General features: G+C 40.9%; 1 protein-coding gene across 9 annotated transcripts in view; it reads right to left on the bottom strand.

Moving 5' to 3' along the window:
- NCOA3 (nuclear receptor coactivator 3) overlaps window positions 1-20,340 on the bottom strand; it is a 115,256-nt gene that overhangs the window by 77,769 nt on the left and 17,147 nt on the right. The window contains exon 1 of one of the 9 annotated variants that reach the window (XM_048496436.1): window positions 18,149-18,199. The exons of 7 other annotated variants lie outside the window; for them this stretch is intronic. The gene's annotated coding sequence lies outside the window, so the exon portion shown is untranslated. Of the gene's footprint in view, window positions 1-18,148; window positions 18,200-20,340 lie in introns of those variants that run through there. One more of the 9 variants, XM_048496439.1, reaches the window with a different exon arrangement.

Genomic DNA, 20,340 nt, shown 5'->3' with positions numbered 1-20,340 from the left:
AATTTGGTTAATCTCAATGGGAATTGGATTCGGGGGAATCGGGGGAGGATGGCCTATAAGCCCAATAAAATAAATAAATAAATTTAAATAAATAAATAAATATGTATAAGAATGGAAATACATGGTTTTTAGCTTTGTATTCTATTTTATCATATTTATTGAACTGAATTGGTTTTATATTTATCTGTTGGAAATCGTCCTGAGCCCGGGAGGGGTGGTATAAAGAATAAATAAATACATTTCTACCAAAAGACTTTTCCAAATCCTCCTGGGGACTTTCCGTGATGTTCAAACATACCTCCTGCAGAAGTCAGTCTCACTGGACCATATTCAGGTGGAGGGAGGCTGTCCTTCAGGTACTTCAAAAGTCAAAACCTATGCTTTGAATGAAGCCCAGAAAAAATACCGAAAACCAATGTAGCTGAGACGAAATTTGCTTTAACATGTTCATTTTGGCAAGCATTCTAAGACCACCTTCAGACTGTGAACTTGCTCTTTCAAAAGAAGTACAAGTAAAATCCAAACTTTGTGTTTTGAAATTAAATGGCATGGGTGGATTTTTCAAGACTTTACTTGTTAGGTTACTGCTGTGGTTGCTGGATCGGATCGAAGCTCCTTCATTGGCATGCTTACTTAATGCTATGAATATGCTCATTGATTCCACCCATGCAGTTCAAAAATTGCCTGTCTCCGCTGTAACACTAACAAGAAAAAAATTATCTTGAAAAGCCCAAGGAAAGATCTTACTGACCACCACTGAACACTTAGGATCCCAAGCAGCTATACAAGTATACTGCAAGTATACTTCTAATTGGTCTTTCTCTCCAATCTCTGAATGTAACTGCCCTGAACTCATTAACCCAGGGGTCTGCAACCTGTGGCTCTGGAGCCACATGCAGCTCTTTCGTCCTTGTACTGTGGCTCCGCATGGCTTGGGTCCTCTCAGTCTCCTTCGGAGTCGCCCTAAGGGTTAATGGGAAAGAGTTCCCATTCCTAAAGAGGCACAGCCCGAGACGGCTATCCCAAGCCACTTCTGGCTTCCCTGTCCCAGCTGCCTGGTTGCCTGATGCCGGCGTAGGGTGGGGGCAGAGCACTGCTGGTGGATCCTCTTGAACAGGTGAGCGGCGAAGGGCAGGAAATGGGAAGGAGTTGCAGGAGCGCAGATTTTCAGCACAATTTTAACCTCAGTCCACCCCCTTGAATTGGGGGTCAGGGGTCAACCCTGCTTTGGGTGGCCTCATTCCCCCCCTGGGTCCTTCTTGGGGAGCAGGACCACATGGGGGACCCCAGCAGTGCTACTACTCCTGGGGTTTGGCAGACTCCCAGCAGCCCCTCTCGGGCATGGAGCTCCAGGGGCTTCTCCTGAAGCGGATGGCAGCCTCAGCTGAGTCCAGGTGCGAGAAAAGACGATGCCAGGTTTTTGTAAAGCGAATTACTTTCCTGCAGCCCTGCAAGGTTGGCTGCACTCATTGGGGCTGGGTTTCTTGATGGGGAGGCAAGGGTGGGTGGGAATTGTTTGCTTCTGCATTGCCAAGGAGGGCAGGAGTGCATGGGAAAGCCTTGCACGTGGATCTTGGAAGGTTTACTTCCAAGCCAGTGGAGGGTAAGCGTGTAGATCATGGAAGGGAGGAAGGCTGAGATCATTCTCAGCCATGGTTGTCATGGGTTGCCAACTCCTGGCAGGCAAATTCCAGGACATTTGGGGGTAGATTCTCAGAAGCTGTGGCTTTTGGGACAAGGATGGGGGTCATGCTCAGTGAGGAATATGGCTGTCGAGTCCACCCTCCATGGAAGACATGGAGGTCTGTTATTTTTTAAGAGTTCAAAATGTTCAAAATGTGCTCTTTACATAAATAAACTATAATTTTCTCTGTAGCACTTCATGGATTTCATAAGCAACACACTATAATTGTTTATTCAAAGCATAAAGGTAAAAAAAACAATATATACAGTGTTATCTTCATTTTAAATGTCAAAAAGTGTATGTGGCTCCAAGTGTTTTCTTTTCTGTGGAAAACAGGTCCAAATGGCTCTTTGGGTGTTAAAGGATGCCTACCCCTGCATTAACCAAACAAATATGGATGCAGAAGATACTGCACCTTTTGATGTATGGACAAACATACACACACACAGTTCTCAAAGGGGAACTCTTCTTAAACTCCTGTGCCTTCCCCTAAACAGAATAGTCTTGATTAGCCCAATCTCAGAGATGGAAAGCAACGCAGAATCACCATGGATAGTTCTTGGATGGGAGACCACAGAAGAAGACTGTGGTTGCTATGCAGAGGAAGGCAACTACTTATCTGTTGCCTTGAAAAAGACATTATCCCCCGTTTGCCATGAGTCAGCTGCAAGTTTACAACACAATCAAAATAAAATGACATTAGTGGCGTGCATTAATTGCATCAAGAATTAGATGCTGGGGACTTTTCAACCCATGGCAGTCTTTTCAAAGTATGTAGGCTGGTCTATCCACTGAAAACTATCTATCAGAGCAAACAATTTCAGCTCGTTTGCTTTGAGTAGATCCTGCATTTAAATAGATAAGAGATCCTTCAGTTCAGGCATTCCTGAAGTTCTTCTATTCCTCATTTTATAGTTTTGGGGAGATAAAGAGATGTTTAACAGCTGAATCCTGATGGGGGGGGGACACGGAATGGGCTGTGCAAAGAATTTTATTATAATATCTAAACACTTCTCACACACATACCTTACATTTATTTGTATACTCAAAACCAAAAGGCAATGTAAAATAGATTAATGGTAAATAGATAGTATAATAAGGCACTTTGGCTTTTCTTTCTGCTTTACAATATTTGGCTGTTTTACAACCTGAGGAAGTGCTGTTTGCTGCATAGCTATTCATACAAGGTAACATCCTAAAATTTGCCACATGTATAAGCAAGCCCCAGTTAGTGGTAACAATCTGGAACTAAAGCTCCTTCAAGTCTGCACTGATGAACAAGCCATTAGTCGATTAAAATAAAGATATGCAGCTTGTTCTCCTCTTAAAAGACAGAACTACAACTGCGGGCTACAACTAAGATACCATTTTAATCATAAGGTCAGAATACATAATCTAGGGTAGGGGAATGATCCTGACGGATCACCAGATCACCAGGATCTTATTCTATCGAAGCTCCTACCAGCATGGCCAATTGGCCATGCTGACAGAGGCTGATGGGAACTGTAGTTCCTGAACATCTGGAGAGCCTCAGGTTCCCTACCCCTGGTCTAGTATTTAATGTCAGAAAGACTGCTATCATAATTTGTCAGTTGTGAGATTGCTAAGCATAAATGACCAAAAATTGGAGTCAGGCTACTCACTGATAAAGCCCAATAAATGAAAAGCAACGAGGAAAGACATGAAAACAGGAATTGGACGCCGCTCCAACAACAATGTGACTTATGGCAATTGCAGAGGGTTTCTAGGCAAGAGATGTTTGAAAATAGTTTGCCGTTGCCTGCCTCTGCATGGGCTGAGAGAGTTCTGAGAGAACTGTGACTGATCCAAGGTCATCCAACAGGCTTCATGTGGAAGAGTGGGGAATCTAACCTGGTTCTCCAGATTACAATCTGCTGCTCTTAAACACTGCACCACGCTGAATCTTGTTAGTACTAAGTATCAACTGTAAATGCAGGATTATTTTTCATAGTTATCCATAACTGGTACATTACAGTTTATCCAACTTTAAGTGCAGAATTATTTTTCATAGTTACCCAAAACATAGTTGCTCCATAAACAACCACAACTTTGGTAAACATGGCTCAGAAATGAGTTACAAGATAAATTTGCAAGACTCAAAGGCTCATTCCGCACATGCAGAATAATGCACTTTCAAACTGCTTTGAAGCTGTGCGGAATAGCAAAATCCACTTGCAAACAATTGTGAAAATGGTTTGAAAACGCATTGTTTTGAGTGTGCAGAAGGGGCCCAACATTTGCCAAGACAAAATATCGCCAATCAAATGGTAACACAAATGGTATATTTTTATGACATGGAGGCTTATCTGTTTCTCATTTCCTTCTGCCTCACTTGCACAAATGGAATTTATTTATTTATTTATTTATTTATTTATTTATTTATTTATTTATTTATTTATTTATTGGACTTCTATACCGCCCCATCCCCGGAGGGGATGTTTGAGGAGGAGTTATCAGTGGGCCATAGTTACAGTCATTTCTTGACTGAGCTAGAGTTAAGAGGCTCTAACAAATCAAGGGCCCAACACTGCTTGTGCTGACAATCCAACTGGTTAGAAGGAAAACAAAGGTAAAGGAAATACTGTCTGCATTGGTACATCGCCAATGTAAATACAAGCATCCACACTTAGAATTTCCAGAAGAAGTCCTTAAGGATTTTGAAAACCATCCCGGTTTGCTTAGAGACTAACAAGATTTATGGAATAAAAACACATTTTAACGTATTGCAAAAAAAATTTGAATTATGTTAAGATACCGCTGCTTCACAGTGACATTGAATAGTAACTTATGAGCTAACCGACGCATGCGTAAATGCAATCTATTTCTCCCAATTAAATATTTCAACAAGATTATAATAAATGACCATCTTATACCTCCATAAAATACTACTATGAGCGATATGAGTTGTAATACCAAGATATGTACATAGTAAAGCCCAAGACAAATCCCGTTATAAAACAAAAATAGCCAATATGCATATGACAAAATGATACTAGATGTAAGTCTGGGGAGTGGGAAATTTACGTCTATAATAGCTGTTACTTGGGAATACTGATTAGACAAACAGAGGCCACTGGCTATAATTAAGAATGCAGCAGAGAAAGCAAAAAGCAAAGGGAGGGGGGAAAGGAATCTGCTATTAATCATATTAAATTCATTGTTCCTTTGATGTGGCTGGCAAGGCTATAGGCTCTCTCCTGGATTCCCAGAATGAACTGTAGAGAAAGAACAATGGGCAGTTTTCAACCACAAACCTTTCGTACGGTATACATCTCAAATGCATTAGGGATCCATTAGGAGATTAAACCAATGTTAAACAAAAAAATTATCATTCAACGCACTAATACCGAGCAAGAAATTATTTAATATAACCTATCTGTAGATGGCATCTCTGAATACGCTAAATCCCTAATTGTTTCCAGGGGCTGGTTTTGCCCCGCTTTTAAGGAAGGAAGCCTCCCCTCCCCTCCACACACACACACACAAATGAAAGTAATCTTTAAAATGTGTCACTGATGTGACTGGAAGCGCCTAGATGTTCGGCATGCCAATTACATCATTAGAATACAAAACTAAGCACCGCCTCTCACAGATCAGAGGCTGTTAGCCGATGCAGAGGAATACCTAATGAAGGCATCTACGGTCAGTGTACAAGACAATTTCCAAGGAAAAAAAATCTTTATTCTGATATTTAACTTAACATTTGATTCTCACTTATTTCAAACTCATTACAAACCTATGCATGAACAGGACTCCAAGGCAATCTGAACTCTGCTCTGATTCATCCTAACATAACCTTCGCCTATGGAGTAAAATGCAGAGGAGCCACAAAGAGGCTAACTGTTGGGGGACTCTGACTAAATGACATGCAGACAGATTTTTATAAGGATCAAGAAATGTGTTTATCAGTTTCATATCCAGCTGGCTTTTAGGGCAGACATGAAAAGAACTTCAAAAAAAAAGTTCCCCCTCAGTTATGTCCTGCATGAAGAAACCTCATATTCTGGGATTCACAGTCCTGCCAATGAGTCATCCCCACTTGCCTGGTTTCTAACTACTGCTGTCAGAAGGCATCTATAATTTTTGCATATAAACAGCAGCCAGCAAATGAACATAGGAGAGTTTTATTTATTCACGGGATAGAATTTGCTTTTTTATTTTTTAATTGCCAGAGTTGCTAAGTGGTGGAGAGGGAAATGCCAACTTTGCTGTTATTGGAACATGCTACCGACTTGCTCGCGCTTGTTTTTCCTCCGCCTCCCACCCCTTCTGGAAACATCGCATGCCGAGCTGCACGATAACACAGAGTAAATACAGGAAGGGAGGGGGAAAACCCCACCCTCTTTCCCTTCTAGTGGTGGGCGTTCCACATGCACTGCTATGGGGTCAAAAGTTCACCGTCGTTCCAATTTCACCTTTCAGCAGCCAATCAAAATGCAGGGTCTGCAGAGGACCTTCCAGCGGCGAAAGGACAGTTAACTCGCTGAGTCCCGGATTTTACAGCCAAGCGAACTTTTTGGTTTTTAAGCGCAGTTGCTGTTTTCTTACTGCCTCGAACACAAGTTTGGTATTTGACAGTCTTTGTTAGGAAAGGCATAAAGATTTGCCAGCTTTTACTGGAAGTAGAAGATTTCTTCGGTGCACTGTCAACGAGAAAATTTTTAGCCTTGGCCATTTGTACTCCGTTATCATTAAGATGCAAAATAATTAAAACCCTCCACCATCCTAGTATCCCACACACTGCTGTAGGCACCCTGTTTTGCGTAACAATGGTTTTCTAAAAGTTGCCACAAAAAAGCAAGATCGCTTTCAAAACTGCACCCGGCTACTCCGGAGACTTGCTTTTGTCGTAATTGCTGCGCCTGCTCCAACCCAACTTGGAAGCACAGACACAGGAAATAGCTACAGTTTTATAATCTCTGCAGCCATCAGTGGAGGCATTCCCTGTCCCTGACTATATAGCATGCCCTTTCAATACATACATTCCTGCCCGTTAAAAAGAAACAAAACTCTCTGAATTCTTTACCACGTCTATACTTAACCATGACAGGGCTTCCGTTTGAAATCGAACTGTAAACTGTTTGCAAGCAGGATATGAGATGCCCTTTTGTTTTTTAAAAAATGTGTCCTAGGAGAGAGGGAACAAAAGAGCACAGTGGGAAAACTTGCAAAAGGTAAAGATGGTACAACTGGTTTGGATCGGTACTGCCAAAGTACTCTTTGATATCCTAGCACTCTAGGGCAGGAGTCCCCCAACCTTTCTGACCCTGCAGGCAGCTCTGGAATTCTGCCACAGGGAGGGAGATGCAACCACAAAATGGCTCCCAGGAGATACAAGCCAAGTTCAAAATAGCTATCACAGGAAGAGGAGCTAACCACACAGTGTCAAGGTGTGAGATTATGAACAACTCTAATAAAAGTAACAGTTAAAATAGATTTCCACTGACCAATCAGAAGTCTTGCTAGGCAAAAGTCCCACCTGGCCCAAAAGTCCCACTTTCTAAGAATACTTGAAAGATGACAGGGAAGGTATCCGCAGAAGCAGTACGTCCCATGGGCACCTTGCTGAGAGCCCTGGTCTGTGGTTATAGAGTCAGATGAGGGGAGACCTGGGTTCAGATCCTCACTCTCAGAGAAGCTTGATAACTGACCTTGGCCCAGTCAAATACTGTCAGTCTAACCTACCTCATAGGGTTGTTTTGAGGACAAAATGGAGGACAGGGTAACAAAGTCAACCACTTTGTGGAGAAAGGTTTGGTATAAGAAAACAACACCAGTGTTGTTGCTCCGTTTTAACACACACAAAGTGCAGAACAAAAAAATTGGAAGGGGAACAGCAATCTCCTGACCCTGAACTCTTCACTACAATAAAGCCACTGTTTTTGGTCAGCTATATTCTAAATTTACCGGTAATTTTGTCAATTGTAGATGTAGGAAATATTAGATTGTAAGGCAAGGGTCTAAGTGTCAGTGTACAGAGGGAATAAACACAAGTAATACTTGAGAGCTTTCACTTATTGATATGTTGTTGTTCCACTATTATTGCAACAAAAGCTTATCTGCTTCTTTGAACCAATCTATGTGTCTCTGTGTAACTGGGAGACTGTAGGAATTTTCCAACATATATACCTACTAACCAGCTAACAACCTCCCCTATGACTGCTAAGTCTCAATATTATCATTTCCTGTTACTCTACAGAAACCTGTTACTCTACTCTATCACAAACCACTTTGTGTATCAGCAGACTCAAATGAAAATTGAGTCAAATGAAAATTGAGATCCCCTCCCCATCACTGGCACTTACTTCTTCTCTTGCTTTACGCTCCTATCACCACTGCCCCCTTTTCTCAACATCCATTGCCTTCTCCTTGTCCAGCTTCAGTCATCACTGCCACTACCTTCCCCCCCACCCCCACAGCCTCCCATATTATTGTTGCCTTCTCACTCCATTGTTGCCTTCTCACTCCATGTCCACAACTTTTTTACTGCTCCTTTCTCCTGCTCTTTTTTTTTAATGTCTGTTTTTTGGGGTTTGCTAGGCAATCACAAAATGTCAAACTAATCTCACAAGATCCTGATTGGCATTTTCAAAGATGTTAAGGTTTTCTGGAGTCTTTTAAAGTTTTGGTATTTTTTTCTGAAAACCTGGGAGTTTATAGAAGTTTCAAAGGTATTTTCTATGCAGCAAGAGAGGTTGCTGACTGTCAGGGATTGCACCAGGTTGACTGAGATGCATTCCTAATTCAGTGTAGTTGCTACAAAATATATTGCCAGTAATTGTATCTAGTTGATTGAGATACATTCCTACCTCAATGTAATCGCTACAAGATATATGTATCCAGCCTGCCAATACCTTACCACTGCTGTAATGGGACATTCTTTCATTGATCTTCACTTTACGGCTTCACACGAGTAGTAGATAACTAGGCTTACCCCTTATACTTCTGGTCTCATGGGAAATGGGATGTTTCCATTGTTCTGTGGGGCAGGAGGCTAGGTGGTTTTATCTCTATCTGTCGCCAACCTTGGGGCGCCTCAACTCCAAAATAACTCTTTCTTACATTCTTTGGGAAAATGGAAGGGGGGAATTAAATCTGAATAAAGGGGATAGCAAAAGCCAGGTTCGCCAGAACTGGTTTTAACAAGTTGCAGTGCTTTGTTGCCTGACAATAAACCCTGTTGATCAACAATTCAGAGTCTGTTTATTGATTCAAGGTACAAGACCTAACACTGATCAAGTCAAAATTTTCCTTGTGCTCATAGAACGACTTCCACGTTTCAATGATCTTAGCCATTTGAGGTAGGGATTAGTCTACTTTCTAAATTAAGGGGATCAGGACCTCATTCCCCTATATACAATCGACATTATCAATCCACTGAACTGCAGGAGTTTTTACCTCTGACAGATTTCTCCATCCAACCTCACTGTTCACTTTTCTCACTGAGATTCAAGGTGAATTACATTACATAAGTCAATACAATCAACAGGATGGGACATCCAATAAGAAATGTAATAGGATTAAAAACATAGGATTCTGGAACCAAGCAGAAATTTAACGCAAAGCTGAAATGCACTAAAAGTATTACCTGACATGTTAAATGATGCAGACATTATATAGAAGGATAATGCATACAGCAACAGATTCTACGCACTGTACACATTGTGACAGTCCACACTCTCTTTCCTTTCTTTAAAGCATCTTTCCGAACCATTAGGACTAGGGATAACTATATTTGGCCACCATGGTAAACATGAGAGCCTTCTATGCTTATATCCAATTGAAGACAACAGTTCTACACAGTGACAAACTCTAGTTTGATAAAGGCAATTATGGGGTTCAAATCGCCTGGCGGCAGTTTCATTCAAACTACAAAATCTTCACTAGGCAGATGAGGGAGAAGGGAAAGGATAGGAAACCCAAGCCCCCCAAGATAAACCAAGTGTGCAAGCAAACTGGAGTTTATTTTTAATGACATCTGATTGTAGGACCTGTTTTACTGCCTCTTTCTTCAGCGCAGGAAATACCAAGGAAAACCTAGCCAAAACAAAAAGCTCCAGAAAACTAGAAGTTGCTTGCCCAGGTCTTTCCACAGTATTGAAGGCCATGTGAATGTCTCCAAGATTTTCCCTGTTAAATCTGTTCATTTGTCTGCCAGAACCACAAACTAATTGCTAGAATAACAATATTCCCAGCCATGGAAGGGACAGATTCTATTAGATGTGGCCAAAATGTTCCAAATAGGCCCCAGCTATCACTGACTGTTTTTGATTATTCACCAAAAGCTGGCATGGGGTTAAGAAAATGGAAATATATCATGAAAGCCTGGAAAGGTTGATAGGAAATTTAAAAACCCTTAGAAAAGGAAAGAAGTCTACCAATCACAAGTACAGAGGGAAAGTGACACTTTTTAAGATTTTGCAATAAATAACTGAACTAACTGGGGCACCCAAGCCAAATACTGTATTAATAAACAGCAAAACCTGAAGAAAATACAAAATTCAGCAACAGATCCCCATTTCCACAACAACATGAAGAGAATGAAATCCTAAGACAGAATCAGAAAGAACTCTGATGGGTCAAGACCAAGAATGGTAAAATGAGAACACCCCCTGAAACAGTACACTAAAGTCAACATTAGATCAAATTTGTAGCAAGCCAAGAGAGAGGATACTAGAACTTATTTTTAACAAGGCATTTTAAAAAGCAACAAAATAATTTTTGATGTTCAAGTTCTTCACTAGTAACATTTTCTTTAACTGTAATACATATTATACCAGTGATGGCGAACCTTTTTGAGACCGAGTGCCCAAATTGCAACCCAAACCCCACTTATTTATTGCAAAGTGCCAACCCGGCAATTTAACCTGAATGCTGAGGTTTTAGTTTAGAAAAAAACAGTTGACTCCCTCTTCCTCTGCCCCACCCGCTCGAGCAGGGGCCAGCCTGCTCTAGCCTCCAGCAAGTCCTGCGCGCACTGCTCTGTGCCTCTCTGGCATCATTGCCTCCTCTGCCCCCCCCCCCCCGGGCAGCAGCCACCCAGAGCACAGGCACCAGGCCCGCCAGCCAAGTCCTCCCTGCTCACCGTCGTGCTCAGTGGCCCAGGCTAGCCTAGATGTGTGTGGGGGTGTGTGTGTGTGTGATTTTCCACCACCCCCCACAAGACGAACTCTATGTGTGCGTGCCCACAGAGAGGCCTCCGAGTGCCACCTCTGGCACCCGTGCCATAGGTTCGCCATCACTGTATTATACTATTGTAGTACCACAGACTGAAAACAAGTGTTTTTCAGCAATTTTGTGGAATATGCTTAAAATTTTAGGCCAGGGCAAAGTCAGAGCATCTGTAGCTATCGCCTGAGGCTGGTGGAACCTGGTCATGAAGGCTGGCAGCTGGTGGTTTTCCTCTGTTGTGAAGAGGTCCACTTCCGGCATTCCGAAGTGTCGTGCCAATTACCCTGACAGCCCATCCCACAACACTGGTGCTGCAACCAAGAGGACATGGGCTCAGGCAGAAGAGAAACAATATCCCCCTGGGGTGGGTAGCAGCAAGCAATAGCCAGATCAGAAACTTTGTGGCACACGGGCTCATATAAAGAGAGGCAGTCCTTCAAGAAAACCGTTGGCTCCAAGCTGTGAAAGGTCTTAGAAGGTGAGAACCAGCCCCTTAAACTGAGCAAAGAAAAAATGGGCACCTAAGTTACTGAAATGCAAGTGTTACTGACCTCATCAGCTTATACAACAGCAATCTGGTAGGCACATTTTTCAAAAGCTGTAAGTTTCCAGGTTGGCTTTAAGGGCTGCCCTATGCAGGGCATATTATAGCAATTCAATCACAAGGTTACAGAGGTATGGATCAGTATGGCCAGGCCAGCTGAATCCAACAGGAGAGGAAAGCAGATAGTACTTTCAGCAACAACCTGCTTTCACATCTGTAACAGTACAATCGTCAAGAGAAGTACCCAGAGTGATACTTTTAAGTAAGTTGTTTTAAGGATTCTATCACTTAAGAGATCTTAGAACTTGTTGAGGTATTAAAAGCTACACCCAAGGGAATCTTTATTGGTCCTACACCTTCTAAGGAACCAATTCTGTAAACATCTCATGTTAAATCAGGCATTCCAAACATCTCACCCAAAAATCTGGACGATCTCAATAATCTGCTTGGCAAATATTAAGAAGCATTTGTGGTAACAGGGAACCTTGCGAGACCCTTCTGGTCAAATGCCAAACTGATGATTCTACACGTCCAGCAGAAACCCTGAGTCCACCTGGGCAAAGGATTGAAACCAGTGAGGATCCTTTCCTGTAATCCAGTACACATTTTCTATACAATATGCTGTGTCGTGGACTGATCACATATGACCAACAAGGAAGAACTGCCTAGCTAAAAACCGAAATAACTCACCTCTGGCTCATCCTCCTGACTCAAAAAGATAGCTTGGGCACAGGTCCATGGTGAATCATCTCTTCCCTTGCAAAAGATGGTGGCGGCGGGGTGGGGAGGGGGGGAGGGATGAAGATCTAAATATGGCCTCCTTAAAAGAACTAGACTCTTTCCATTAACAATGTGTTACTAGTTTTAGTGAGGGAAAACACCACTTTCTTAGAACAAGTTTGATTAACCAAGAAACTCTTCTTGGGTCCAAACAGTAGGGTACAACTCTAAAGATCCTGTCAGCATCCCTCACTGAAACCCATCTGAAACTATCCACTAAAATCAACAACTGGATGAGGCTACCTATACCTCAGGTATTCCAGTTGGCACTCAAATTAAGAGATTCAGTCAGCAAACACGGCTAATGGATCAGTTACAAACAGGAAAGGATCAGGTGTTAAGAGGTCATGAACCATCTTAAATAGAGTCGGGTAAGATTCAGCCGACACAGTGGTGGCAGAAGAAAAATCTTTCTTCACTGGCCTAAAGCTACGCGTATGAAATTAGTTTGATCCATAAGCAGAACACCATGGTTTTCTCAGCTACGTTGCACTGTATGTTGTGCTGTTCATGAGGATTCCTGACCCATAGGAGCAAGTTTTCAGACTGTACAAGAGGCTGCAAATGTCATGGAAAGATAAGAAAGATGCATTCCACTCAAAGACTTCCACTTTGGTTCCAACACAATAAACACAGCAGAGCAGACTGAACTGGCTCCTTGAAATTTCCATAATATATCGGCTAATGGTAAATGCAGTAGAAACTGGGACCTCAGATTCTTACATTCTTACTTTTTTTAAACATGGGACTTGTGAATAAATTTTCATTCCAGCTTGGCATTTTAAAATCATCCTCACCGTAGTTAACCGCTTCTACAGGTTTATAGAAAGTCCTTTAAGTGGAGACGTTAGTTAAGAAACCCTCTTTTTCCCTCATGGCCTCGTTTTGAAAGAAAATGGATGTTAAAACATTTTATATCAAGTCAGCATGTTACCAAGCAGCTTTTCTGTGTGTTCTGAATTTGATTAATACAAGCCAAGGTCACTTCCTGAAAGATGTCTAGTGCTGCAGCTGCAAGCAAACCAGGCTCCTCTGTGCAACAGACTGTGGGGGATGGGGATGGGTGTTGGCAATTGCAAATACAAAGATAAGTTCAGCAGTGCCAAGTATAAACCCTTTCTGATATCTGGGGAGGCAGAAGGGGGGGAAATCTTACACGTTACACAATGCTACTTTCCAAACAAAAGAAACCAGAAGACCATGTTAAACATTTTCCTGCACATCGAAACAATGGCACAGAATTTTTAAGACACAGCCATTACGTTATCAATGATATGAACAATGCATAATTTTACCTTCATAAATTCCAGCCACCTGCAATGCTATTCAAACTGCACGAAGATTTTATCACGCAACACGTATAAAAATAATAGGCTGCACTTCACATTAAAACTAATGCTTCAAAACATAGTCAAGTCTAATCTTAATAATACTTCAAAACCTTTTTTTTAAAAAATCCATGAAGAGGCTCAAACATGTCTGGGCAACTTTAACCCTTCAAAGACTGCTGACATACTCATGTTATACCCAACTATGTAGAGTAATGCTTATATGCAATTGCTGACATTAGCAGCAAAAAAAAATATAGCAAATAATTCGCAAGCACTGCTTACAGATCAAAAAGCAAACTATATAAACATCCTATTTACCTCAACTATTTCATGTAAGCGGTAGGATTTTTGATTCAACTATATTTATGAGGTTTTGCAATCATGTGTGTTATTGCAGATTAATGGTTGTTTATGAATGTCAAAACATGATCGATAACATAAGCCATTCAAAAGGAACAACAGACAAAATTTGATTCTAGCAGAATTACTCAAACTAGGCTACAGCTGATCACAAAATTACACAGTATACATAACCTTTTCAGAAGCCAGCACAATACTGAAGATGATTTTGTTTAGCCACATTCCACATTTAAATGAGGTCCGCCCCTCCCAAAAGAGAGAGATAAGTTATATATCTCTAACAACTGAATTATGAATTTGTGGCATCTCCAAGAACATGGAGCATCACTGAACTGGTTAAATATTTAGTTGGTTAAATCTTTAGCTGAACTGGTTAGACCTTTCACACACACACACACACACACACACACACATTCCCCAAAAAAGAAAAGAAATTACTAGTCCAAGCTACAGGCAAGGACATGGACAACTAACATTAGTTTCCTAAGATGTACTGTGTCCACAAAGGACCGGTATAGAGTTCTGTGCTTACATATCACAACACATAAGCAAATTTTAGGCATATATGGAATGGGGATAAAACGAATAAAAAAGAAAAACTAACACTTCATGAGTGTGTTGCATTGCATTCTGTTACTGTTTTATGGCAGCTGTTTAAAAAACAATTAAATATTTTGTATATTTGAGGAGGTGGGATAAACTTTTAAACAAAAACCATCCAAAATCCTATAGGACCAACCACATACTTTTAAGAGTCAATAAAACAAGAGGCATAAAGAAAAACAGACAGCAAGCTTGAGCAGAGCTTCTTTTACAAATGTCTTGAGAATCATCTCGGATAGCGCAGAATAATAATGCAGCATCCTTCGCAGCACAGACTTACCTTATTTTGAGCACAAAGGGCTCGTAATTGCTGAATGCAGAAACAGGTCTTATAAACCATCCTCCCCTTATTAAACGCCAGATGTGTCTGCAATATTTTGTTTCAGATCAAGTTGTTTCCTTGTTTGATCTTAAGTAGGTAACTAGGTCCTTTCACACTATTAAGAGGCAATTCTGTCCATTTTTACAAACCAGTGGGGAGGAGGGGGGAGTTAATATTTTACTTTTCTAACTCCATGAAACTGAATCTTCAGATTCTACAAGTGTTAACCACCTGCCAATAAACAGTCAAAGAACAATGACTGATCCCACTAATGAAATTAAAAACATTTACTTCTTAATGTTTCTTTCATTTTACTATATGACAAACTATATAATAGATATACTACTAGCTGTGCAGTATAAACATAAACCATGGTTTGCTGTAACAAGAATAAGTTTCAACTCCCCTTCACTTTTCCCATGACCTGTAGCCTGGAAGGAACAATTGCTCTACTCCTAACAAACTGGGGTTTAGTGATTACAAACCAAAATGCCAAAGATTTTAATTTTAGACCATCTTGCATTGCCTAGATTTCACAATACTTGCGAATTTCAGCACAAGCTTCCACATTCACCAAATTTATGGAGAAAGAATCATTACACCCAATCTGTAATTAAAGAAATCCAGAAACAGAATGGTACTCCAAATGCCACAGTTGGTAGGAGCTAGATGGAATACGTACATTACACTCATTCTGCAGTGACTCCATTGATTGCCCTTTGTAGATTGTGTTCTAATCGTAGACGGCAAGGGAACATGCCATAATTCCTAACATAATTTGATCAACAACACAACTGAGGACGAAATACTTCCTTGTATCTTTGAAAGATGGAGTAAGGAGAGCACGTTAAGTCTGAAGCTCTGCACAGACAGGTTATGGCGAGAAGGAATGTGAAGTTTAAAGATAGTAACCTGACATCACAAGTGCCAGAAGGCTGAAGGGTTGTTTCAGGAAGTAGAGAGAAACAGCTGTTATGTGAACCTTTGGCGATGTAAACTTTGTGCCCCTCACTCAGAAGTAAAATTAAATTATATTAAATTAAACAAATAATAATAATAATAAAAAGCAGAGCGGGAAGTTCACTGACACAATTTTGACAATGTTTAATAGTAGTCCAAAGGACCATAGACAAAGAGAAAAGCCACAGCAAGCTCGAAGACTTGCTTTTCCTGCTAAATCGAGGTAAACTGTAATCAAAATAAGGCAAAGCCAAATACAAGCTCAGAGGTCAGAAAAGTGAGGAATCCACAGAGCAGTCCAGTTCAAGGCAAAAACAGTTCACAAGGCGGCTGCTGTGATAGCTAGGAAGAACTGAGCAGGAAGATGCAGCCCCACCCACTTGGGAGATGTAAATACGCCCTTGTCCTCAAGATGAGTGTAGCCAGCACCAGAAATAACTCTTTAGTTTAGCCGGATGGGTTTGAGTGATACTCTCGGTAAGCATGAGTTTTTAGATTTGTGATGCACAGAAGCCACAAAGAAGAGATTGGTGAGTAGTTCAGAAGGCTTCCGGATCAGGAGAAAGGATTTTGTCAGTCATTTTTCACATCGTTAGACTTAAATTTCTTCCATATGGAAAGAAAAGGTATATGAAGTGGAAAAACTGCACCACCTGAACAGCTGAATTAGCCCAGAGATGCAATGTTAAAAATGTACATGGACAGACACAAATAGTAGCACTGTGCCAATTCATACGTTCTGGTTTGAAGCATTAAAACCGAGCTGGAGCCAAGATGGACATTTGAAATGAGGATTGCCCACCACCACCACCACCAGCAGCAGCAGCAGCGGAGGAGGAGTAGTTTGGATTTATACACCACTTTTCTCTCCTGTAAGGAGACTCAAGGTGGCTTACAAGCTCCTTTCCCTTCATCTCCCTACAACAGACCCTTGTGAGGTAGGTGGGGCTGAAAGAGTTCCAAAGAACTGTGACCAACCCAAGGTCACCCAGCAGGAACGTAGGAGTACAGAAACACATCTGGTTCACCAGATAAGCCTCTGCCACTCAGGTGGAGGAAACCCAGTTCTCCAGATTAGAATTCACCTGCTCTTAACCACTACACCACACTGGCTCTAAACAAGCTAATTAGTTAAACCAGCTAATTAACCACTACACCACACCATACCACAGCAATTCAAAATGCTCCTCTTAAACCCAGACTTGCAACTGTTACCATTCTTCCTCACTAGTGCCCATGTTCTCTTCTTTAGCTCACTCCCAAACCTACCCTCCTATACCACGGTCTCGTCTCTGCTTAACGTTACAGCTGAGGAGACTACCTCTCCACTGTCACCATCCCACATATGAAATTCTGCTTAGCAATGCACTAAACACAAAATGGAAATCATACATTCTAATTCAGATAACTGCATGAATCAGGGTATATCTGGATATTGCATTTATTTTAAATGAAGAAACTAATTCACCCAACAAACGAAATAAATGAGAAAGCCAATCCAGGCAAGAGATTTCCAAGTGCTCATATAAATTCTCCTAGAACCTATGACTGAATCAGGTCAAGCAAATGTTAGCTTATTGTAAACAGTTGAAATTTGTGTTAATTTTGCTCTGTAAACAGCTACATTAAAGTAGTCTGTCTTTCAGGCAGCTTTCTTTTAACTACCTCCCAACTTTCTAGATTAAGAAAGCTGGATAGAGAATAGTTTCCTTGTCCAATAAACCAAACAGTTTGCAAGCTACAGCTGTGCACATTTGTGAAAATGGTTGTGTAGGAAGCTGCACCATGTATTTGTGAATATATGAAAAAATTAATTTTGAAAAATAGGGAGGAGATTGAAATGTTCCCACTTAAAGCTACTTGGGCAAACATTTCCAAACAATGTTTTTACCCCCATCTTCAGTAGCTTGACTATTGGGGGGGGGGGGGGGAATCAGTATCCAAGGCTGTAGTAGGTCTATTACAGGTTCTTAAACTGTAGGTCAAGACCCAAAGATGGTTGCTCTTCTCTTAAAGGTGGACCGTAAGACTTGGAAGGGGTGAGCTGGGAGGGACACTGATGACAAATTTGCCCCCACATAATGTAAACAGTCTTTCGCTTGTGCAAAAGCTAAGACTTGTTCCATGTTAACTGAGGTGAGCTTCCTGCATTTTCCACTGGCAAAGGGAGAAAGCTGCATGGATTTAATCTACAAATGGATCCCAAAGAGCACAGCAGTTTTAGAACTGGAACAAAATGTTTGAGACAGTGATTGTGAAGAACACATTCAACCTTCTGGGAACCACTTCTAGCATATGTTGTTGACACAAGACACAAGACTTTTTCTTAGCAAAACCAACATGCAAGAATAATACTAGATTGTTGTGCTGACCTTATAAGATAGATACTAGTGATGAAGTCCAGCTGGGGAACTAGTAGCCAGGTGTCACTGAGAAAGGGGCAACAGACAAAGCTCATCCTCTTTTCAGGCGGAGCATTTTCCATACTATTTTTCACAGATGTTTAGATCCAAAATCCTAGACCAACGAAAATCAACTAGTACAGTCTTAACTGTTCTTCCATTCTTCAAGTACATTCTTAAAGGAGAATGTTTCACCATGTCATCATTTAGGAATTTCAACATATTATTTGTAATATTTTACTTCAGCAGCAGCCAAAGAGGCTATTTGTTAAACACACACTGCCTGTTTAGACAAGCATCTCTTAACTTTCAGTCATCAGAGGGGTAAAAAAACACTATGTATGAAAGGTATGCCATCATGCACTTGGGAGACATGTTTCAATAAGCATGCTTGGAATTCGGCAAGGGGGGGGGGGTCATGAAGGACACAGGGAACTGAAGACAAGCTGTCAAAGGGGAAGGACCAAGCGGACTCTCACCTGCAGCTATCAGGATGTTTATATTTAGCTCTGTGTATCATATATAGTTTTGTTCTTATGATCATACAATGACACATAACTGTAAAAAGATTTTTTAAAATCAGCCTTTAGGAAACGCAGGTAGATAATTTCTAAAGCCCTGGAGCAGACCCAATGTATCTTCAAAGGACTGGAGGAAATGAAGTGAACAGATTTATAAGTTCCATAAATACAGAATCCCTAAGTTCCTGACCTCAATAACCCAAACTAGCCTAATCTTGTCAGATCTTAGAAGCTCAGCAGGGTCAGTCATGACTAGTGTCTGGAAGGGAGACCACCAAGGATTACCAAGATCATGATGTGGAAGGAGGCAATGGCCAACCAGCTCTGAATGTCTCTTGTTTTGAAAACTCTACACTATCACCAAAAGTCAGCTGTGATTTGCCGGCACTTTACGCCACCACTAAAGAACGCTGTTAGACTAGGATAGGAGAATCTGGAATTCAGATCTCCACTCAACCATGAATTTGTCATCGCCATCCTAAACAGGTCTACTCAGAATCCTACTCAGGTATACCCAATGGGTCCAGATTGGCAATCAATGTTCCTAAGATTGCCTTATCACTCTGCCTGTCACTCAGCCTTCACTACCCTCACCAAGTCGGCTGTGAGGATAAAGTGATAGTGAGGAGATGAAGTATGTGCATCTCATCACCTACCCAATTCAGACTTCAGATGGGTAAAGCTATGAACACAATGATGGTTGCCTGCTTTTCTATTTCTACTTCTCAAAATACTACATTGTATTTAAACTCGCATAGCTTTGTTCCATACTGATTATTTACAAGAATACTTAGCGCTAACCCCATTTGCGCTGTTGATTACACTTTCAGCTTGACAAAAACATCCAAGAATTCTCTCACATTCCGTTAGAGAGACAATTAAAGAATTACAAGATCAACTACATATCCTTTCTACTGATGTCTACAAGGCTTCACTTTTGTTCTTTGTAAAAACTGATTGCCTCTAACATGGATAGAGTAAAATCGCACATGAATTACCAATTTTACCCTCAGAATCGTTTTAAATTAAGCACTATGTAAATAGTGTGCAGGAAACGTAGCACAAGGTAACACTGAATACAGCAAATAACTGTTATTGTGTTTTTAGGCACTGATATTTTGCTTAAAATCTAAGCTCTCTGGGCTATGGCTGATGAGTGACCTTGAGGCAGCTCTCAGAAGGTAGTTGCTATAGCAACACTATCACAAAAGTGGCTCATCCCTTTGCAACACACATCAACCTGGTACATCATGTTGCTAGATATAATACCCACTGCTATTCTGTAGCTCTGCTGAAGCTAATATACATTGCAAACATTACAGGTAGCAGATTTTTATAGAAGTCCATTGTCACTAAAATTATTTTTTTCCATGCAATTGATAAGCCAATTATGTTTCCTAGGAAGAGTGGTTAAGTATTTTGTGGACTTTCCAGCTGTTAGAAGTAAAACTACAATATGTAGAGAATTAATCAAGCAGATTTTAAAAAAAATGTTAAACACAAAAACCACAGCAAGCAGAAGCCATCTTAGAAGAAGCATTCCTCCTTCTCAAACTGAAGAAATGTATTATAAAATATATCTGTAGTGACTCATACCAAGAGCAAAGGAATGTCTTCAGAACTGCTGTTTCATGCACATAG

Source organism: Sphaerodactylus townsendi, linkage group LG05 (genome assembly GCF_021028975.2).
Source record: "Sphaerodactylus townsendi isolate TG3544 linkage group LG05, MPM_Stown_v2.3, whole genome shotgun sequence".
In the NCBI taxonomy this organism is placed as follows: domain Eukaryota; kingdom Metazoa; phylum Chordata; class Lepidosauria; order Squamata; family Sphaerodactylidae; genus Sphaerodactylus; species Sphaerodactylus townsendi.
This window is presented reverse-complemented; position numbering and strand designations above follow the sequence as displayed.